The sequence below is a fragment of the Toxorhynchites rutilus genome, chromosome 1 (assembly GCF_029784135.1).
Source record: "Toxorhynchites rutilus septentrionalis strain SRP chromosome 1, ASM2978413v1, whole genome shotgun sequence".
Lineage (NCBI taxonomy): Eukaryota > Metazoa > Arthropoda > Insecta > Diptera > Culicidae > Toxorhynchites > Toxorhynchites rutilus.
This window is the reverse complement of record NC_073744.1, coordinates 141,327,670-141,351,268: the sequence shown is the minus strand read 5'-3', so window position 1 is coordinate 141,351,268 and position 23,599 is coordinate 141,327,670. Positions and strand designations below refer to the sequence as shown.

Here is a 23,599-nt window from a genome sequence, read left to right as displayed (position 1 = left end):
GACGAATAGATGCAATCATCTAACCAGGTCTCAGTGAGCACAACCATGTCGTAATCAGCATCGCTGATAGCCAGGAAAAAAGCATCGATTTTGGCACGTAATCCACGGACGTTCTGGTAATAGATGCGTAGGCTACTGAAAGGTACAGAAGCATCAGGGTAGTAACCGTTGATTTGAATCATCAATCATTTATCGTAAACTGATTCTACAATGAAAAAAACTATTTCAGAGATTATTTTACTAAGCAGTTGTTTCTAAAATTTCACATCATTACAGAATAATATCCGAAGGGATAAATAAGCGGCGACTTATATAAAATAACAGCGTAGTTCTACGTCAACAATGCGGTCGTATCTTGGACACAACCTCCTATAATTTTTTCGTAGCGATGGCCATAGTCCAGGCGGGGTGGGTTCCAAATGCATGAGAATGCTTGGCTGCTAGCGGAGGAAGGCGGCACACTCATGTTACCATCCCGGAATGACTCAGCAATACCAGTACCACCCGGCAAGTGTTGCGGTGCCAATGGTGGGAATAACGTTTTGCGGTTTCCCATCGATACATACCGCAGACTCACTGCGCTGCCTCAAATTGCTCGAACTGGAATCAACTGTTGGCAGCAGGTTCGCTTGCTTGAATTCAATTTCCCCTTTTTTGTTCCTGTTTGGCTCCTCACGTCACATGACCACCCCTCCCCCCGAGTTTGCTTCACACCAAGGGTTCCCACCGCTGGTGACAAAGTTAGCTCGGTCTGAAATTATTTTCTGAGAACTGGTCCGGCCACAGTGGAAAGAACGGCCACAATGCAATCGCCCGGAGTGCATGCGGTTAGCCATTACTGCAACACTTGAGTTCCAGCTTGTGTCAGCATGTGATATTTAATCCCTGAGGTGTTCTGGCAGCCCATTATGCTGATTTAAAATTTAACGACCCAAGAGCATAAATTGTACACAGTGTGACATTGTGGGATTTAATCGCTCGATTAGATTTATTGTGTCCTGTGCGACAATCCCGATTGGAAACAGCGAAATAATGACAAAATTCGTCAGCACAATACTATTCTAAATCGTGGCGTTTGTGCAAAAGGCTTCCGCGAAAATCTATACCACACGAACCGAAGTAACGCTGCTGCTGCACCCCCGCACGGGTATTCCGCTCGAATTGCTCCATTTCAATTCAAATTTGCCTCGATGGATGATGGGTCGTACCGTCCGTTTATTGTGCTGGTATTGTCGAAAAATTTCAATTTAGCGTTTGGGTGAGATATCCCATTGTAAATGCAACCTTTCACAACATCCTGCCACATCCGCTGCTATCCCGAGCTCGACTGAACAAGAAAGATAAATGTTACCCCGAACTCCGAACGGCATCCATCCTTTTGCCCAAATCGGGCGCGCAATCCAACAATACGGTTATTAGGTTATTCATGCTCACAATACAATTCCCCCGATTTTATGGCTGATTGGGTGAAACCTCGAATCTGTTTAACCCTGAGCCGCTGCTCAGAGCAGAAGCTTTCTTTCGGCATTATGTTTATCCCGTGATGAGGGTCGAGCGGTCGGCGGTCGGATATGGGGTGATCCTAAAATCCTTTAAATTGCATGATACTTCATCCACAAAGTCTTCCTCTATCTCACTCTCTGCATTTCTCTGTCTATCTCACAAAGGTTTTGATTGTAGAAACAAAATGCAAAAGTGTACGATTCCGCTGGCGAAATGTCATCGATTTGGTAGAGCGAGCGACCTTCCGCGCGCGAGCGTTTCGTGTCATTTCGTCGTCAACGACTTGGGTCTTCTCCAAACATATGCCAAACCAAATTCACCATCACGGGGAATGGGCGTCGTGTTCAGCGCCAGGCCAGAAGCGTCGGCCTTTCCTCCCATCCCGTTTTGAAAAAAAAATCCGCTTTTCGATATAATAACCAAAAAAAAAGCTCTGGCGATTTGGCGATAGGCGGTTTATGTCCTAAGAGAAGTGAAATTTTTATAGCTCTGTATCACCAATAACTCCAACCGAGGAGCGCGGGAAATACCACCTCCCATAGGGGGTCGGGTGGGCACTTTTTGGAAGATTGATGTGACCTGGATTGTGAGTTGAAACTGCCTTCAGGTGATGCATCGCTAGGGTTTGTTTTTCAACCCATTTTTTAAGTACAAAAAAAATGATTCTACTGATAATCCTTATGAAAGTTGTTACTCTAAGTATAATCATTATCGGACTTATCATAATGTCAAGTAATTCAGTTCAAATTTTGTTATCCATTGCCTTTGACTGATAAGCGAACTTCGTCATTTAAAGCAGTATGAATGAGGTCCTTGTCTTCTATCGGCAATCAAAATAAGATTCTCAAGAGAACAACATGAATTCAGAATTCTTCGGGTTGTCTGGTTTGCAGCACAACTGATGTGTACCTGAAATGCATAGAAAAACATTATTCAAAACTGTGATGATTCTCTCTACAACCATTCATGTTTTTGAATGTATTCGAATTGAATAATCGAAGAGCAGCCGTCACTTCACTAATTGATCGTATGTCGCAATTTATTTCATGTCAATGCATTGAAAATTTAGCTCGAACGCTATTCCGGTGACCATTTTCGCAATTGACATAGACTCGGCTACAGTCGATTATATACATGTTGCACCAGCACCATTATTCCAAATCTCAGAACTACATCAATATATCTTTGACACCGCATGGAAACAAAAACAATGACAACACTTGCAAGTATCAAATATCATGCTACATGTTATTTAGTATTGCCTCAAAGGAATCGCACCTCTCGGCATCGTTCGTACAACGTAAACCAAGCGCCAAACAAGCGTTCGCCATAGCCTGCATACAGAGCCATACATTGGTGGCTTGAAACCACTAGGAATATAAAGACTTCTCATCATTTTGCGCTATTCTCAAAAGAAACGCTTCTGTTAATATTACTGACCTCGCAAAAAGTTGCATTACTTTTTCATGCTCGAGAGAAACGCAGCTGTCACCCTTAGTGGAGGAAGTATTGCTACTGGCAAGCGAAACCTAATCACATACAAAATTCCAGAACGACATTTACTTTATTGGTGACTAAACAAGCGAAATAAACTCTTTTTGTTAATAACAACCTCGAAAACAGTAGCAATGCTTCATTATGATCAATAGTAGCGCAAATGCATTCCTAGTTGAAGGCAGGTTTGCGACTGGCTCGCGAACCCATATAAAATTCCAGTAAGACATTCAAGATACTTGGTATTCCCCAAATAATTTTTTGGCGCACAACCTTAACGCCTGCTTCGCCATAACGTTCACTTCAAACACAGTTTTTGCTGGCTTATTTGGGTAACCTTTCAACAGAAGGGATTTGCATTTTCCACCCGGTGAGTGATTTTAATTTAATGAAAGTGTTTCGAAAAATTGCTATAGATATTTCAAACATGTGATTTCATTTATATGTGAACTGACTGACCCGGCAAACTTCGTTCCGCCCAAAATTTATTTTTTAAACGGTTTTATTTAGCTTGCCCTGTAATTTGTATGTTTGTATGTTTGTAACATATTTATCTGTAGCGTTTTACCACCTTAATAGAAATGTGAAATGAGCATCCTTCCTGTTGACCGATTTATCTGAAATTTGGAACACACCTTTATCTCTGCAGTCATTAAAAACCGCGTATTTCATGATTTTGAAAATCCAAGATGACGGCCGCTAAAAAATGGCGGTTACATATTTTCTCAAAACCCCATCAATATGGGTATCAAATGAAAGGGATTGACTAGTAGAACACAGTATTTCATGAGGAATGCAAATCCAAAATGACCGCCAACACAAAATGGCGGATTATATATTTTCTCAAAACCTCATCAATATCAAAATGAAATCAAATGAAAGGGATTGACTAGTAGAATACAGTTATTTATAAAAATGGCAATTACAAAATGGTTGCCACCACTAAATTGCGGATTACATATTCTCTTAAAACAAACCCCATTAACATATTAAGGACCGCACGTTTTGGGACAAACTTGAACGCTTCATTTGTTCGGATTCCACGAATTATTTTGATTATTTCGTTTCCTTCGAGGTGGATGAGGCGAAGGCGAGCCATCGGTAGGCCTTGTTATTCTTGGCAAACCAAGAATTTAATCTTCAAGTGTAGAAAACAAGAGTTATATCGTGATCCATCCGTTACAGACGGAACGGGAAACACGAGAAATCTCGTGAGCGGTCCGCAATGTGTTAAAATGGGTATCACGTGAAGGGGCTTGACCAGTAGATCACAGCTATTTAGGAAAATTCAAATCCAAGATGGCCGCTGTAACAAAATAGCCAATTATTTTTTTAAACGGTTTCATTCAACTTGACCTGTTTGTATGTATGTTTGTAGGGTTAACATTAATGAAAATTTGACCCCGTTCCTTTTGATTTATTGATCTGAAATTATGAACAAGCCTTTATCTCTGCTGTCATTATAATTCTGTGTATTCCATAATCTTGAAAAATCCAATTTGACCGCCGGTAAAAACTGGCTGAATGGTTTAAAAATATAAATATGAATAAATAAATAAATAAATATACTAATCATACAGAAAATGTACTAAAAACTAGAGAATAAAAAAAGTAAAAAAAACTTTTTAAGTTAAACAGTTCAATGCACTAAAAGCTAGCAAATAGTTAGGCAAGTAGCATTTAGTAGTTATCACATCCCTTCCTTCATTAATCTAGGGCAATAATGATGAGACTAAAATAAAATCGTGGGGCACGTCGGAACATCAGTCCTAAACTTAATGAACCACTTACCCACAGTTTTTTTCCGCTAAGGCATTTTCTTCCGTAAACAGAACATAACGTCTTGTTTTTCAGTTTCCGGAAATCAAATAAAATCATCAAGTGTTTGTTCAACTACAACCTCTTACAACACATAAAATCAACAATGTGTAAGTGTGACCCAGTTATACATGAGCACTTTCCACCTGACGGTATGAGAACTAATGCGGTGTATATTTTCATGCACTGTGGTGTAGGATCACACCAATGTCTCGTCGTCAGTAATTATGCGTTGGACAGACGTGGGATCAGAACTTGATCGTTCATGCATTGCGATGAATTGTTTCGACTGATCTGCGACTGCGACTAATCTTATGCCCAACATCAACCAAAATAAGACGAACGGTCTCGTGAGAGATATTCAATTCACGGGTTAGTCTCTCAAACTTAAACGACGATTTCCGAGAGTTATCCATATCAAAAATCGGCGAGTAAAAAAAGATAAAAAAATATTCAGAATTCTTGTTCTTAATGGCGCTGTAAACAAGCTAAATGACAGCTCGCGCTCAAATTTGACATTGAGTTTTATTCTCCGTTATTTAAGACCACCAACTTTAAAAATTTTAAAAATTTTCAACGGGAAGATTTAAAATTACAAATTCCTTGTATACGAGGCAGTCCGATAAGTATTTTGTAAAATTTGGGAAGAGTGCCGATTTATTCCTCAGCGTAGTCTCCTTTTAGATCAATACACTTGATCCAGCGATGCTCCAACTTCTTCAATCCATCTGAAAAATACGTTTTCTAGAGGTCTGCAATGTAGGCCTCCGTGGCGGCGATAGCCTCCTAATTCGACTCAAATTTCTGCCTGGCGAGTGACTTTTTCAAGTTTGGAAACAAAAAAAGTCGCACGGGGCCAAATCTGGAGAATGCGGTGGATGGGGCAGCAGTTCGTAGTGCAGTTCGACCAATATGGCCGTGACGACGGCGGGATTTCCATTTTTTCCATTTTTCTAAAATCCGCGGACACGCCTGCTTCCACACACTAATCTCGAAAATCTAGAATCCGGAATATGTACATACATGGAAACTTCGATATATCGTACCCTCGTTATAACGTACATTTTACCTCGATTCAAAGTGTAAAGGAAATTTTTTTTAATATTTTTTTTCTGAAAGTATGTATTGTGATGCTATAGCATGTTTTGTACCTTTAAGCATTCCCAAAATACAGCTGGTTTAGTGGTTCCGGTTTCTAAATGAATCATGTTTTAATCAACAGTACGAAGGGAAACATCATGAGAAAGGCTGGCTTCGTCTTCTAATTAAAGTTATTCATTAACTTTACAAAAACAGCAACACAATAATGTTTTATAGACTACGTTCATAGGTTCTTCATTATGCTTCGATATAACGTACAATTCGATACAACGTACGATTTTGAAAGCGAAATGTACGTTATATCGAAGTTACCCTGTATATCAAAATTCAAACATCGAATATAGAAAGAACATGGAGTAGGGTTGGTATACTAAAATTGTGAATCCATATATGGATTTTAGTTTAGTATCCCATAATTCTCATCAGGTATCTGCACTAATTCAAGGGATCGGAATGTGATCCTTGACGAAGTTGTTTTAAAAACAATTGAGTTATTAAATAATCAATTAGTATTATTCAATATTATCTTACAATGAATCGAAATTTTAACATTCAAGTAGAAATTTCGATGATCTGGATACGGCCGACGTTTTGCATGGTTTTGTCGCTTGAGATTAATGAGGAGAGCTAAAAATTACGCTCAATCACGTTATTATGTAAACGCGGATTACCCAGTGAACAAAACGAAATTCGGGAAATGTATTGTATCTATACATGTTTTTCGACCCAACTTTCCATGCGTCGATTTTTCTCATATTTATCACATATTTCAACACGCGACGGCGGATGATATCCTTGCGCAACCTGAGTTTCTGAGTTGAACATAAACATTCACCAGAATTTCAATATAATATCGGTAGTAGAATATATTTTAGATTATCTATGAAACATCTAGTCCAGATCATTTTCACGAATATATTGACGGATATTTGCGAGGAAACCCATATCGGTATTGAGTAATTCCAAATGAAATCGACAAATGACAAAACATGAGTATTTTTGATTCGAATGATAGTGTGTATTCCGTTTGGGTTAGAGGAAATATCAGTTTTCCACAGCAACTTTTGAAAAGGGCGTATTGATTTGAGTAAGAGAAATCTTTGATAATTTATAACTCAAAAACTATGAGTCGTACCGAAATAGTGTCTTAGAAAGAATTCTAGAGTATTGATGGTTGAATATGAAAAAAATGTACACTGAGAAAAGAAATTAGTACTCTTTTTTTTTATTTACAATTTTTTTTAATTTTTTCATACAAAATAGAAGTCATGCAGAAAATTTAAAAAATTGTCCCAAGACTATTTTTGACGAACTTTGTGGAACATCGAATTTTTAGGAATCTTCGAAACTTCGAATTTTTGTATGTTAACAATCATTTTTAGCCAAAAATTATGAATCCTGATGTGATTTAAAACAAAAAAGGTTATTATCAATCTCCTTCTAAATGTAGCCATTCTCGAAATATTTAAAAAAATATTTCTAATTTATTGTCTTCTTTATAGTAAATAATCCCTTTTAATATGTTTGTCGTGTTATACTGTCATGTTCATGAGATTTTATGAATTTGATTATAATTTTCAACAACTTTTCCAAATACATCATCATGGTTTATTTTTTGACTCAAGCGTAACTTTTGAAAAGGGCGTATCGATTTGAGTAAGAGAAATCTTTGATAATTTATATCTCAAAAAATATTAGTCGTACCGAAATAGTGTGTTAGAAAGAGTTATAGAGTATTGTTGGCTTAATTTGAAAAAAATATACACTGAGAAGAAAAATTAGTACTCTTTTTTTATTTACAAAATAAAATTTTAATTTGTGATATCAAAAAAATATGTATATTTTTATATTTTTTTCAATTTTTTCATGTAAAATAGAAGTCATGTAGAAAATTTAAAAAATGGGCCCAAGATGGTAAAACTATCTTTGACGAAATTTGCGGAACATCGATTTTTTAGGAATTTTCGAAACTTCAAATTTTTGTATGTTAACAATCATTCTTAGCCACAAATTATGAATTCTGATGTGATTTAAAACAAAAAAGATTATTACCAATCTCCTTCTAAATGCAACCATTCTCGATATATTTAAAAAAATATTTCTAATTTATAATCTTTTTTATAGTAAATAATCTCTTTTAATATGTTTGTCGTGTTATACCGTCATGTTCTTGAAATTTAATGAATTTTGTTATAATTTCCAACAATTTTTTTGATTGATTGAAGTTTGTATTAAGATAAAAAAGATTTTTTTGTTTCGCTACGTTTTGTATTAACTCACATGTCTTCGAATGTTTCGTAACGTAACTCCTAAACATATGTCTTTACCATAACGATGTATTTGGAAAAGTTGTTGGAAATTATAAGCGAATTCATAAAATCTCATGAACATAATGGTATAACACGACAAACTATTTAAAGGGCCTATTTACTATTAAAAAGACAATAAATTACAAATTTTTTTTTTCAATATCTCGAGAATGGCTACATTTGGAAGGAGATTGATAATAACCTTTTTTGTTATAAATAACATCAGGATTCATAATTTGTGATTAAGAATGACTGCTAACATACAAAACTATTTTGTATGAAAAAATTTTAAAAAAAATTAAAATATGTATTTTGGATATTGCAAATTGAATTTTTATTTTGTAAATAAAAAACAGTACTAATTTTTTTTCTCAGTGTAAATTTTTTTCATATTCAACCATCAATACTCTATAACTCTTTCTAAGACACTATTCCGGTACGACTCATAGTTTTTGAGATATAAATTATCAAAGATTTCTCTTACTCAAATCGATACGCCCTTCTCAAAAGTTACGCTTAAGTCAAAAAATTCCCAATTGCTGTGAAAAAATCACTTTTCCTCCAACCCAAACGGAATACACACTTTCATTGGAATCAAAAATACAAGTTTTTTAAATCTGCATTTTTAGGACGATTGCATTTGGAATTGATGTATTGTACAAATCGATATCGTTGGTGAATACATGAGGATGATAAAGTAAGAGGAAGCAAACGCCAAACAAATCTAGCCTATTGACACAAAGATGACACAAAGTGGATAGAAATTATTAGTTTGCAAATTAAATACTATTCGATTGAGTGAAACCATATTGTAATCATTGCCAATCTACCTGGAGGGAAGTTAAATTCGCTCGAACAAAAGCCTCCGCAACTAGCAACAAATTCATTCACTTATTACAAAATTAAATGCTGAGAAACTATATTAGTGAGTTAAACGAGTTCGGTATTGTTCGGTACGAAATTATCGAGTAATGTAGTCGAGTCAAATTTGCAGCTTAAACTGCCGAATTAGCTGCTACGAAACGTTGGTGCATTCCGTAAAAAGCCGTACCATAACTACGGCCTATCTTGAATGTAGTGGATCAAAGTCAAAATATTAAATTTCGCAATAATCCTTGCAATATGATTTTCCAAGAATATTGTTCCGTAGTGCTGTATGAATAGACCGCAAATATGTCTAACCAATCAAATCAAATAAGGAAGAAAACTCATCCCACAAACTCGAAGAGTTCGCCAAACTTCGTTCCTCGTTAGTGGAAAGCTTCAAAGTGTTTTCTCATATTATTCTCATTGGACATTGCTCGACATTTTCTTTTCCTCGCTCAAAACACTTCCCCACATTAACCCTCTACACGCCCCCATCGCTGAGGCCATAAACGCCCAGAATTGAATGCTCAAACACTCTTCCTGAGGAAAAGCCCCAGCACTCACGGTTACCGTACTTGTTTCGTTTCCGTCTAACTCAGAACGGAACAGACAACACGCTACAGCATGCTTCCGTCGGTCCTGAAGCATACGGAAGTGCCACCCAGGAGAGTTGTTGTGCCACACACACATTCTGGATACTGTCATGACCTAGTTCGAGTGGACCGAAAGTAACTCCATCTTCCACTTGATCCCGAGAACAAGAAAACGAGAGCAAACTTAAGTTTACCCGCCCTATGTTTTCGCATCGCTCACCTAATGATGGTGGGTGGATATGTACGGTATGTGTGCGAAAGTCCATTTCATCAAAACGAGCATCATATCGCTCCGTGCCGCCTCCGAAAGCTTTCTTTTGATGTTCCCAACAATATCCCAACACCGCCGCAGGATAGCAAAAATACTGTCAGCCTCGAGGACTCACAGAAAAATGGAAATCCGGCAGCCAGATGCCAAGACAAAACAATAACTTCACTAACAGTCGGATATAATGGCTCCATTGTGTGTACGTTTGCCGAAGAGTTCTTGTGCAAAATTGACCTATGCCATCGACTTTGTGAGTTTCGCCAACGCGACCAAACATGCACAGTATCTCTGGTATCTGGAACAGCATTCCATCGCATGACATCGTAGTGTTGTCCATAACGACGAATACTTTTTTCGGAATTTCGTTATATGGCCTCTTCTTCCAACTCCACACCGAGGGCTCTTGGTTCTTTCGGGGCCCGAAAACAAAACTAGCGAAGGGAGGTGATAAAAACTCTACGTTTAGCATAAAACCGTTTCTAACAATGCGCGGCGGCAGCAACTGTAGAGACCATTAAAAAACTCGAAACAAGTTACAGTGGATCGTTTAAAACAGGCAGTACTTCAAACCGGGGCAAGCGCAGCCAACCGCGGCACGGGGCTGTTGTTCGCTCCGCACGGAGGCCCAATTTTATGACAACCAGGCTTTCCTTTTTCCTGGTCCCGAACCAATCTCTCACGCGACTGCAGCAACGCGTCGGCATTGGGTCGGGCGGAGGGTACGGCTGTTGTGGTGGGAAAATTTCTGCTCGAATAAAAATAAAGAGCTTTTGCATGAGTGCATTAGAGATGGGGAAACGCGATGAGAGTATACAATGGCGAAAAAAGAAGATATCTTCTCCCGTCCGAATAATGGCTCCGGGTGCTCCGGGATGTGTGGCGGGAATGGGGTGAGGGTGCATAAAAATCAACCAAAAAGCATCCGCGCTGTTCTCGGGTGGCCAACCATACGAGGAACATTACCGGCGGCAGTGTAAACGGAATGTGCCATATAATTTCAAAAGGAGGAACTGGAATGTTTTCCACTCTGAATGAATTGCCTTTACTAGTTGGTCGCATAATGCAGAATTTCGAGGAATGCAATGGCAGAATTTATTCGAGGCTCTTGGAGTACCTTGGTGACTGAGAGAGATTCATAATATATTACAGGAATATGTTTGCTGGCGAATCATGACGCGAAAAATATTCGGCTAATTCTCTGTGTCTTCTTGTTTGGATGGAATCAGAAGAATGTGATCTATTTTACTGGTCCCGGAAGAATTCCTGCTTGTGTACTAGAGAGTTGCTCTGCTGAGCCAACAAAATTGTTCAAACGCTGTCAAAACTGTTCAATATCTCGTTACAGCAGAGTGAATTTTCAGAAAAAAAACATCATTTGTGTTCTCTGTTATCATTTGTTTGGAGCTGCATCTGAGTCAATTCTCAATTAATGGATATTTTGTGAGATTTCTGAAAAGTGCAAGCTCTGTTATATGCTTCTTCCGGGCATATTCTGCAAATGCATTCTGGGGTGAAAAATTCTGCACATCCTTTCAATGCGGTTGCAAAATAGAAATTGGATTGGCCAGATTGAACAGATTGGCCCATCGAACAATCAAGATTAAGTGGATTTTCGAGCAGCTGATCATATTCATACATTTGTGTGATTTCTTTATTTTGCAATTTATGAGCTATTGGAACATGTTTTTGGATCAATAAGTAACGAGTATATAACTCGTATAACTCTCGGATGAAGTGATTATCATACCACTTCGATCAGCCGACAAAGAGATACTAACGCACATAGTCTTGCACCTCCAACGTAACGCTCTCGTTTTCAAAAATTTGAACTTACACCCTTGTGCAGAAATGAAAGATGTAGTCCTACGTCAAAATTAGTTTTTTTTTCTGATCAACAAGGCCTTGTTGAGAGAGAGATTAGTTTCAATGACTCTGGATTCGTTTATTTCATTATGTCCTAAGACTATGGAAGCTTTATGGCAGGAGGTTGTTGTATACAAAGAACTCAAAGCTGCTCTACACGGGAATGATAAAACCATATCTATCAAAAAACCTGAGAAACCTAGTTCATCTTCAAGACTCATTCGTTAGTTTTCGTATTTCAGGTGATCAGGAGTACCTCAAGGGAGCAACTCAATATTCCAGTTGATTGTCGATCGTTCTACAAGGAAGTAACTTGTAAATTTATTCGAAACTTTGCTGGTTGCTTCCGACTGAGGCAACCATCTGATCAACACGTTTGAAGAGAGGTGATTTAGAAACTTCTTAACAACAAGTCTTAAAAGTGCAACATTATTTCATTCTAACAGAAACTCTTCTTTTCACGATCCATGAAACGATCCAAAAAATCTTCCCTAGGAGACCCGCCATCATTTCCCACGTTTTGGAAAAAAGCAAAGCAAAGCAAAGAAGAAGAAAAAGAAAAAGAAAAAGTTTGCCCTGGTATCCTTCCGGAGCTCAACATCTATGGCCCTGAGAGATACCTTCGCTCACGCGGTTTTCTTCATCGTTTTGCGAACTAAGTCTTACATGACCAGCGCGATTGAATTTTATGGATTTTTCGACTTCAATCAATCTGCTGAACCCCTTCGTCGTCGCACGGCTATTGGATCAACAATGAACATATAGTCGATGTTAAGTCAGAGGGAACCAAGTTGCAAAATTGAAAATTTCGAGTTTATTATTACATTTGGTTAAGCATTATGTAAGTTACATACCACATTTATCAAATTCGGAAAGTCACGCATACAGCAGGAATAACGGGTGAAATTGTTATGCTTGACCAACGAAAACCACTCATAGTATGCAGATCTTTATCATGTACAGACAGAGTGGACCAAGTGTCAATCATTTGTATATTGAATTTAAACAATTTCCAAGCGCCGAATTCAAACCAGCAAAACTTGTTTTCTTGTAGCTAATAGGTACCTTGCTGAAATGTGCTCGAACCCGTTAGTGTCAAATGTGCACATTCTGAGAATATTAAAAAATAAACTTGGTCCACTCTGACTGAACGCATCAGTGAAAAATACTGGTCTTCAGTGTGAATGATCGCAAAATCTACTATTTCAGAGTCCGATTTAGACTGTAGCGATGACAATGAATTGGTATTTGACGATTTTATCAACGATTACTGCCTAAGAAGATTTAAAAAGGGAAGTTTATGCTTCAACATGTTTGCCGTGCAATCATATTCATGCCTGTAATAGATGGCAGAGACTATTGTGCTGAACGCAACCAAATTTTTATGCAGTTCCAACCCAACCCTTCTCGCTCTAATTTCCATAACAGAATGTCACTCTTTGATTCACAACTGTTAATTGATTGAGAAATATTTTGAAATTGTTCTGTGAACCAAATCCTAAAAAAATGCTTCATTTGGTTTAGGCAGAGTGGACCATGTACGTATAGGCAGCCAAATAACTGTCTTTTTTAGCATGATACTTGATGTTTGTTGAGGGCTTCTTCAGCCAACCATTTTCGTACACCGTCTGGGACGGTTTGGCCCAATACGACTCGATTGGCCATTTTCTTTGCAGTAACCATACGACTCGAAAGCAACCATTTTTAGTAAACAGTCCTTCGTATCCCTACCTCCGATTTAGGATGCTATCCGGACGCTTTTTGCCTTCATAATTTTTAGTAGGTGTACCGGTAAGTTTCTTCGGTTTTACAACAGATGGCGTAACTTGATTATTATTCCAGTGAATCAAATTTCCAGATGTTCGCTACTGTCACTGCGCGTCTTCTTCAGTATATGTTAAAAAGTTGTTGTAGTTTTTGCCACTTCGAATATGTCGAATTTCGTACCAACGAGAGTGTTTTTGCGGGGAGTGTTACTTCATTACTTCTATATGAAGAAAAAAGCTGCGGAAAATCATCGTAATATTCACGGCCAGAAGGTTATGCTGTCTATTTGGTGGGACCAGCCTGGTTTAGTGTACTATGAGCTGCTAAAACCGACGACAATTGATGCGTTTGAGCCGTGCACTGAAGGGAAAACGGCCACAATACGAGCAAAGGCACGATAAAGTTATTTTGCAGCACGACAATGCTCGGCCGCATGTCGCGAAGCCGGTCAAAACATACTTGGAAACGCTGAAATAGGAGGTCCTCTCCTACCCGCCGTATTCTCCAGACCTTGCCCCGTCCGATTACTACCTTTTTCGATCGATGCAACTGACCTGATTGACCAGCACTTCTCCAAGTCAAAAATTGGGTCCGTGAATTGCCAGAAAGATGCGAAAAAGTTGTGACTAGCGATGGGTAATACTCTGAATATTAAATTTGTAACCATTTTGCAGAATAAAGCAATATTTTTTGAGAAAGAAACGAAGAAACTTACCGGTACTCCTATTAAATCGTCCTAACCATTCCCTACAAAATCTGTCCGCAAGGCTACCATAAACTTCCACGAGCATTCGATGCACTCAGAAAACAACAGAAGAACAAAACATCCCGCAAGTGGTGCTTATTTGCTACGAAACTCGACATTTGAACGCCGTAAAAATTGAACTCGTTGTGCAAAATTCAAAGACTTGTAAACAATATTGGATCGATAAATGTCGACACTTCACGATTCAGCAAAAATCAGCTGTCGTCGTCAACAGCAGCTTCAGTCATCTTGTGGAGTCATCATTTCAGAAATTATACTTTTTATATCATGATAGACTATAGACATGTGAAAGTGGAGGTGGACGATCGTGTATTCAAATCCAGGACCATTGATTGATTTTTAATCGACCTTTTCCAATGCTGGAAACAAACGAGCTTTGTAGTTTGAAGCCTCTATAATAGAAAAAGTGAATCAATCATTTCTATTTTAATATCAATCCAGCCTGCGAGCAGTCAACAGACTTTTTACGGTTAAGAGTGAGGGATGCTCGCTCGCTGCTGTCTCTAGTATTACATCATCGTATTGAAACGACGCCATAACAATCCGGTTTTGAGAAAAAAACTAAGATATTCTATTTTTTTCGCTTAAATTTCATTTCAAGTTTGTTTCTATTTTCTATTCCATATTTTTATTGATAAAAATTATAGCCTTTCCAATGGTAACAATTTGTCTTGAAATCTTCAATTCTTTTGAACATTGTCCGGGAGTTCATTATTTTCTTCCGAATTCCATTTATTTTATCTCCATATCCATTTTAAAATATCGATTGTAAACTTATTCTCGAGTATTTTGACGTGGGACTACGTCTAACCGGAATATATGGAGGGTAAAATGAAAACCTAAACACAGAACATGCAGGAAAAAATGAAAGATTTCGAATGCTTATAGCTCGAACATTTCGTACTGGATAGGAGAGATGTTTGCATCACTTGATAGGGAATATTTCTACGCATCTATCGCAACTAACAAAATGTTGTTTTTCATTAGATACACAATTGAATAACTGTAAAATATTAGGCGTTATCTAAACGCCCTAACTGCATCGTTTTGATTGGCCCGATTTACGGTTTTCTCTAACACAGCCATCAAAACCAAGCAGCCTTGGGGAAATCGGCATTGCAAATAAATGAAAGTAGGGGGACTTTTGTTCTCATCGAAAAATGTTCCCTAACACAGACTTTAAAACCAAGCAGCGAAATCGGCATTGCAAACACACGAAAGAGCCTAGAGGCGAGTGAACTGAAAAGTTTAAACCCTCTTAAAGCCAAAAAGAAGAAAAAGAACACACGAAAGTAGGGGGAGCTTTTGTTCCCACCGATATGTGTTCCCTAATAGAGATTTCTAAACCAAGGTGCCTGGAGAAATCGGTATTTCAAATTCATGCAAGTCGGGGGTATTTTTGTTCCGACTGGAATGTGTTTCCCTAACACAGACTTCAAATCCATGAAGCGTGGGGAAATCGGCATTGCGAATTCATACAAATCGGGAGTATTTTTGTTCCGATTGAAATGTGTTTCCCTAACACAGACTTCAAAACCGAGGTTTCTGAGGAAATCGGCTCTGCAAATAAATGCAAACTGCGAGTACTTTTGTCCTCGCTTGCCTTTGTGCAGAGTGGAATATGTCTGTCCTAACATGATCTTCTAAACTTAGGAAGCTGGGAAAATCGTGCAGCCACTAGAAGCGAATGAACTTCCTAGTTTCAAGCAAATTCGAGATTCGAGAAGTATGTACACTTTTGGGAGGTAAACTTCAGAGGGAAATGTAAAATAAAATAATCGTTTGATAATTTTTTTTTGTCTTTATTGGAAAGATTTTCAGCCTTAGGCTGGTTCATCAAAGTTTGATAATTCTTCCGTACATATATTTTGTTCTAGTCATCATACCAAACGTAAAAGGTCCGTCATTAAATTTACTTGTAACGAAGAACAATCAATCACAATAAATGAATTGACTTTACACGGCATTTGTTCATTTTTTTTCACTCACAGAGCAAATATATTGAACTCAATTGAATTTGGAAACTGTTTCATTCAATCAAGAATTTAATCAATACAAACGAATGATTGCTAAGCTAAGGTAGTTCCACGTGAACCTTGCGGTTATATCATAGATATAACCCACTCATTTTTTTATTACAGCTGGCTGGCTGTTTGAGTTTTTAAAAAATCAGACAATGAAATCAAGCACTTTGTTTGTAAACAGAATTTTCTCGTCTAAACATCAATGACTTTTGCTTTTACAGGTTCGGTAGTGCCTGATGGCTATAATGAACCTAGTAAAAAAATGGGTGGCTTATATATATGATATAACCGCAAGGTTGACGTGGGACTACCATTGTCTTAGTGAGCATTTGTGTTGTATTGATAAAATTATCGATTGAATAAAACAATTTTCGATTTCAATTGAATTCAACTTTGTTAGTAAGAAGATTGAACAGTTGCCATGTAAGATCAATTCATGCATTGTGTTCTTCGTTACAAGTAAATTTGATGACCGTCCTTATACGTTTGGTATGATGCCTAGGACTACCAAAAAAGGTGAAGGGAAGAATTTTCAAACGAAAAAATCGAAAATCAAGTGTTTAGGTTTTCATTTCCCCCCATATACTCCGGATAGACGTAGTTCCACGTCAACAAAATATCTGCAGTATCATCGTGATCGATGATTCCATTGACCTACAACCCTCAATTGTTAAATCATGCTAAATATTGTCCTGAAAAATTCGTGCCGATTCTAAGGAAAAAACCAAAAGCATATTTTTGTAGACATACATCTTTTCGTTTTTTCCTGAATATTTCAGCATCCTTGATGCAACTTGAGAATTCCATCCTCTCAGAACTTATGCTATGCAGTAAGTTGAAGTTTTTACAAGAATCTTAACAGTTAATAATCTGAAGATGCAATATCTGTTGAGTAAGGCGGGTGGAGCTTTAGAAGTGCCCTAGAAGCGTTCTGGATCGTTGATTTTAATACGTTTAGCTGCTAGCAGTACTTGTTGGAATTCATCGATACTAGTTGCTTGGTAGAAGCTCATGATACAGATTTTCTTCCAGTCCTACCAGACCCAGCCATAACTTTCTTCAAGCGAAAACCTGCTTCGGGATTCCATTCACTTGCTAAGATTCTTTTTAACTCAACATTGTGGTGAATGATTTGCCCTTCAGAATCCGCTAAAAAAAAATTTCTTTTTTTGAATTAAAATTGAAAAAAAATCTTTTTTTTTTCATATTTCTATTTCTATTTCTATTTACCAAGTTATAGCCATTTTAGTGATGCGATATCTTATCTAGTACGGCCATAAGAATTAACTTCAAACGCGTTTTTCTCAAAACATGTTTTTTTTCAATCTGGCTCACACGATATCTCAAATTCTACTTATCCGATCTATATTTATATGAATACAATCTGTATGCATCTCTCTATCGCATGAACCTATAAACAATCATAATTTCGTAACTTTACTATTTTAAAAAAATCAAGAAACTTGAAACAAAATGTTTCAAACAAATTTTTTTTTTTTCAAATTTCCGCCATTTTGTCAAAAAACACGTTTTTGACTTGTCCGAGGTTCATGCGATAGTGGCATCTTAACTGATTCAAAATCTGTTCGATTTGTTTGTTTCAGATAACCAGAAGGGCTGGAATCGTGTACGCCATGGCACAACTTTTTTTTGAACCCCCTCATTTGAGCAGCTTCTAATTATGGATATATTTTTTTTCCTTTCAATTATTGTTTTATTGTTGAAAGATAGATAAACAAATAGTGATATCATGGATGGTACGAATATTCTTTGTTTTACTTTTACTCGAAGAAACGACCGAAATTCGTGTCTCTGTCCCCCTCTGATCGAGTCAAATCCTATCGGATTGTGCAAATGTTGCAACCTTGAAATACAGAATGCAAAAGTTTATTACGTTCGGATTGCGATATGTCAAATCCGATCGGGTTCCGTAATATGGGTTAATATGTAGTCCATGCATTGTAGCGTTTTTCGCGATATTTCGTTCCTCATGAACGGTGATTTTCGACATCTGTAGCGAATCTACTAATTCATGTGTGTTCAATTAATCTTTTCTTTTAATTATTCAGCAGTAGCAGCATGAACTTTCCAGACAACTCAAAAGCGTATTACAAAAATTACCAGACATCAATGAAGAACAACATCATTGCAAGAAATAGATCTCCAGAGATACGCCCCGTACACTCATGGAAGAATTCGTTGTTCGTTTCAATGTTCAGAAATCCTTGAGAGTTCTCGAAAAAAAACAAACAGTTTTGTCATCAAGAGCAAAAGCTGAATTCAACCCGCACTTAAGTCGTGATTTTTAATACTACAAAAAATCCAATTGTAGTGTGTTATTGGGTGTCTTTATCCTGACGGATTTAATGGCCCTCTATTACCGATTGGAATAAATTGATGGATCCTAGTTCATGTGCAGTTCAGTCTTTTCATTGATGAATACTGAGTACTCAGGGCGGGCGTGAAGTTCAAAAGTCGTGTAAATACAAAACAGATCTCATTCAATTTTGACTATTAACATGAATGTTTTACTTTAAAAAATACTTAACGTGTCCACGTGAACATTATCAAAACCCCCTACCCCCTCACCGTGGACAAGCGTGGACATTTTCGTAACCCCTACCTCCCCTAAAGTTTTCCACGTGGTATGTGGACAGCCCCTTGTAGCAGCGTTAAACACAAGAAAATGAGTGTCGGGTCAGACATAGTTATACATACATATACATAGTCTTCGGTTAGTTTTTCCTGAAAAATTTATTTGCATATCAATTCAATGGGGTTCATTTGACATGCGTTTTCAAATGATTTCAATTGATGATCATTGGAAACATTGCCATTGATTGTTATTTATGTACGGATAGCTTTGTTGAAGCTGTTTTTGTCGTAACATTTGTCGAAAAAGAAAGAAGAAAACTGGAGAATGCCGAGCTTCTCGTATTTATGTTAAAAATTCTTCGCTTAACTTAGGCCTCCAATGCGTCCCACTTGACCCACTTTCGAGGCCAGCAAAATATTCTACTAAAGAGTTAATTTTGAATTTTTTTTCCTTTCTCAAATAAAAAGCCGAAGTAATAAGTGAGCGAATTGAATTAATGTGTTTCGTAGTTCTACGTCAACAATTCGGACAAGTTTTAGACTCACCTTTTATACTGACATAGGACTACGTCTTTCATTTCTATACTGGGGTGTAAGTTCAAAGTTTCAAATACGAAAGCGTTACGCCGGAGAACGAGATTTTGGCGTTAATAGCTCCTAAACAACTGAAGGAAATGGTATGACAAAATACTTCATTCGAAAGATAAAATGTCTACGCGTTATATGCTTGTTACCTTTTGATCCAAAAACTTGTTTCAATAGCCCTTATATTTCTTTCAAAACAGGCTCTTGAAATCACACCAATCGGTATATAAGCGAGTGCCGCTCGGAAATCCACTTAGTTATGATTGCGCAACGATTGAGGTACGATCGCTGAAATGGATGGATGATTCCCTAACACGGACTTCAAGACCATGGAGCCTGGGGAAATCGACATTGCAAAATAGATGCGAGCTGCGGGTTATTTTGTACTCGCTTGCGTTTCTGGAAATTGGAATGTTTCCCTAACACAGACTTCAAAACCATGGTCCTGAGGAAATCGGCATTGCAAAATAGATGTGAGCTGCGGGTAATTTTGTACTCGCTTGCGTTTCTGGAAATCGGAATATTTCCCTTCTTCTTCTTGAATGGCGTTAACGTTCCCTGTGGAACTTTTGCCGTTCAACGTATGCATTAATTAGCGTCATTTATTAATACTTATTTGAGATTTCTTAAGCCAAATAACACGCCTTGAATGTATTCCGAGGGGCAAGCTCTTGAATACGCGTGACCACAGTGCAAGTCGAAGGAAATTTCTTTGACGAAAAATCCTCCGGCCAGAACGGGAATCGAACCCGAACACCCGGCATGACAATGTGAGACGCTAACCACTCGGCCACGGGTGCACCTTATATTTCCCTAACGCATACTTCAAAATCATGAATCCTGGAGAAATCGGCATTGCAAAATAGATGTGAGCTGCGGGTACTGTTGTACTCGCTTGCGTTTCTGGAAATCGGAATATTTCCCTAACACAGATTTCAAAACAATGGAGCTTGAGGACATCGGCATTATACCCCCATGTATTTTTACACTCCGGAATTCGTTTTCTAACACGGTCTACAAAAGCGGGTACAAATGCAACGCTTTGACTCGACTATTTTAGACTGCATTGGAAGATATCTCTCCATGTCGCCAGCTCACTGAACTTCTACGCATACCGCAAAAGGCAAAATGCTGATAATTATTTGCTGCGATAACTGCTACCATAATGCATGAATAGACTTAAATTGGGATTTGTTTGCAATTGACTTCGTAAATAGTTTCATTCATTCACTAGTTTAATAAATAATTTAATTAATGCACACAAAAGATAGCTCTGCGCAGCGGCGATGTCGTACCCAATGAGGAACATCCGAGGTGAGATTATTGCTAATTGAAGAAATACAATTGATTACTAAGCCAACGGCAGTCCTACGTCAACCTTGCGGTTATACCATAGGTATAACCTATCCGTAGTTTTTTTTATTAAATTTCAGAAAAATTTGCAACGACAAAGACGAAAGTTACCAATTTTGAGTTATATTGGTTAGCAAACAGTGCAAAAGAGTTATTAGAGTTTTTTCTTTAATATGTTCATTTAGTTATGTTAGACGATTTGAAGCCAAGTATTTAGTGAAAATTGTTTTGAAATGACCAATTTTTCAATAAAAATTAAGACAATTTCGCAAAGGTCACTCTCTTATAGGACATATTTTCTTGGGAGATATGAACCACTTTGAAAATCCCTGGTCTAGACTTATTTTGGATGAATCGAGTTTGCAACGATGCTTAATCAGCTGATATATCCACATTCATATCGTTTGAATGAATTTTTCAACGCTGCTGCCAGTTTCATAGTCGAGTTGGTGAGAAATGCTTCAGCTACAGATGGAATAGGAAACATAATTCTTTCATATACCAAACATACATGAGGGTCATATAGAAAAACTCAATCAATACCATCGCTGCTAAATACCGTAAATTATAGATTTGAAGGGCTCTTTTTGTTTACAAATACACGGTACTTGATAGAATATCTATAGAAACAAATGTTCAGAGCGCAAAATGTAAAATGTGATTGAGCAAAAAAAATACGACTCCAGCTGAAATCAATCACCAAAAATCAACAATCAACCAATCAAATATTGAGCGGCTCGATCACACTGTGATTGAGACCAGCTATAGCGACCTAATCCCAGATGTGTGCAAAACACCAGGATGAACTGAACTGTTCCCTCTCTCCCATTTTCGCCACTCCGATCCAACATAAAAAACGAGTCCCACAATTTCCTCGCACTAAATCTCCACTTCCTATGGGACAGGTCCGGTGAAACCGCTGCGGTCGCTGTGGTCACGAAATATTTATCTCGCTTCCACCCCCTTGGGTGAATAAATCATCCTTCATTGATTCAAACACTCCACACCACACAACGAAGGCACTAATAAAATCCATGTTTTTCAGAGGCACACGGCAAAATAGTGACCTGTGAACTGTTGAATCATTTCCTTCCTTGTGGCGACCTCACTCCCCCGCCCCTCTTTTTACACAGCCGACTGCTCTCTGAAACGCACCTTCATCCAGCCAGAGCACACCCAGCATTTTATGGTGAAGGTGTTTTATCTTCTTCCTCGGTGTAGATTAGGTTGGGGTGGTGGTTATAGGATAAAGACCATTCCTATCCAGGGTCCCCCCCCCTCTGGTTTCTCATCTCATTGATCCGTGCATGGGTCAAAGCTATATAACCACCAGCAAACCGCCCAATCGGTTCCAAAGCCACTGAATAGGGCCAAGTCTCACTCTGGTTAGGCAACTGGACAAGAGATCTGGATCTGGATGTTGAACGGTTTAGATTCGAACGAGTGCTTGGAAGGAAGAGTGTACGCTGGGGAGCCGGAAGATTTGGTGCATTTTTGTGCACCAGGAGTACCACTCGCTCCGATCGGTCGATTGGTTTTGAGCGTTACGTACTTGCGGTGTATGTTTGCATTTCAGGAGCACCTAGCCGCGTTTAACTCGAATGTTTATTCTTCTGACCGAGATCTCTGGATCTGGGGTAAGTGCGCATATCCAACGAGAGGAATGCCGGATTGGATGCCACATTCAAGGTGGATTTGTGGAGAAATTACGTTCGTAAGTTTCCCTTGAAATTGAAGTAAACAAAAATTCATGAATTAATGTTCAGTAAATAATGTATCGTCTTATTTCTCTAGCAGCACACCGATTTCGTACGGGTTCCAATTTTCATAGCGCGCGTTCCATATGGTCCCATGATCATTATCGTCAACGGCAGCGCCGACATATCAATTTACCTCCTATTGATTCGATTTGTTTTCTTTCTTTTTTTTCTTCGCATGTATTCACCGACTAACCCAACAAAACAAAACTAATTACCCGCTTTCCGCTTCCAATCCGAAGAAGCTGCTAGAACCGGAAACAGGTGTGTTTGGAGTGGAGTGGAGTGGCAACGGCGACAGGCAAGGTGCAGCAAAATATAGCGGCGAACACCTATTGGATGCAGCTGGTTTGTGTCGTACCGCAAACGACGGTCGTACGACGCGGAGGACCCAGAAAAAAGCGAAAAGTGAAAATTTGCTGCTTGCACTAATCCGACAGCAGAGTGCGCTTCTAATTGATTGTGGTGCGCTGGAAGAAACGACGCAAAAACAAACACACACATACATATACGCAAACATATTTCGCACAAAAATAGGTAATCTTATTGTTTTTGCTCGAAGGACTGTCTGGTTTAGGGACGAAACACACTCACTAACAATAATTACACTAGTTTCGTCAAGTGAAAAAACTTTCGAACCAAAAAAGAAAAGAGGAAAATCAGCATAATTGAAATAGTTCACGTCGTCGTGACGAATCTTTTTGTTTGTTTTTCCATTTGGCCCACCGTTCGCTCTTGAACAAACGTTCTTAATGGTGTGTTGGTGTGTTAATTTTGCTTGGGTTTGTTCACCGAGAGAACAGTGTGCGGAACCGTGTCCAAAAAGTACGATTGAGCATTTCGAGGATAAAGTTGGGAAAAGTATTGGAGCCGAATTGCTTGAGTTGCTTTTTCTGCTATGAAAATAATTAGTAAATTGTCCTATTCCAGCATTGG

The 23,599-nt window shown here is 38.2% G+C and overlaps 1 protein-coding gene and 1 pseudogene across 9 annotated transcripts in view; both read left to right on the top strand.

Annotated features, from left to right (window-relative positions):
- Positions 1-23,599, top strand: part of LOC129773549 (transmembrane protein 47) — a 125,193-nt gene that overhangs the window by 42,467 nt on the left and 59,127 nt on the right. For 3 of the 9 annotated variants that reach the window (XM_055777526.1, XM_055777433.1, XM_055777388.1), the window contains exon 2: positions 22,906-23,200. The exons of 4 other annotated variants lie outside the window; for them this stretch is intronic. The gene's annotated coding sequence lies outside the window, so the exon portion shown is untranslated. The remainder of the gene's footprint in view (positions 1-22,905; positions 23,201-23,599) is intronic. 2 more of the 9 variants (XM_055777571.1, XM_055777475.1) reach the window with 2 other exon arrangements.
- Positions 20,823-20,998, top strand: LOC129763833 (U4 spliceosomal RNA; annotated as a pseudogene).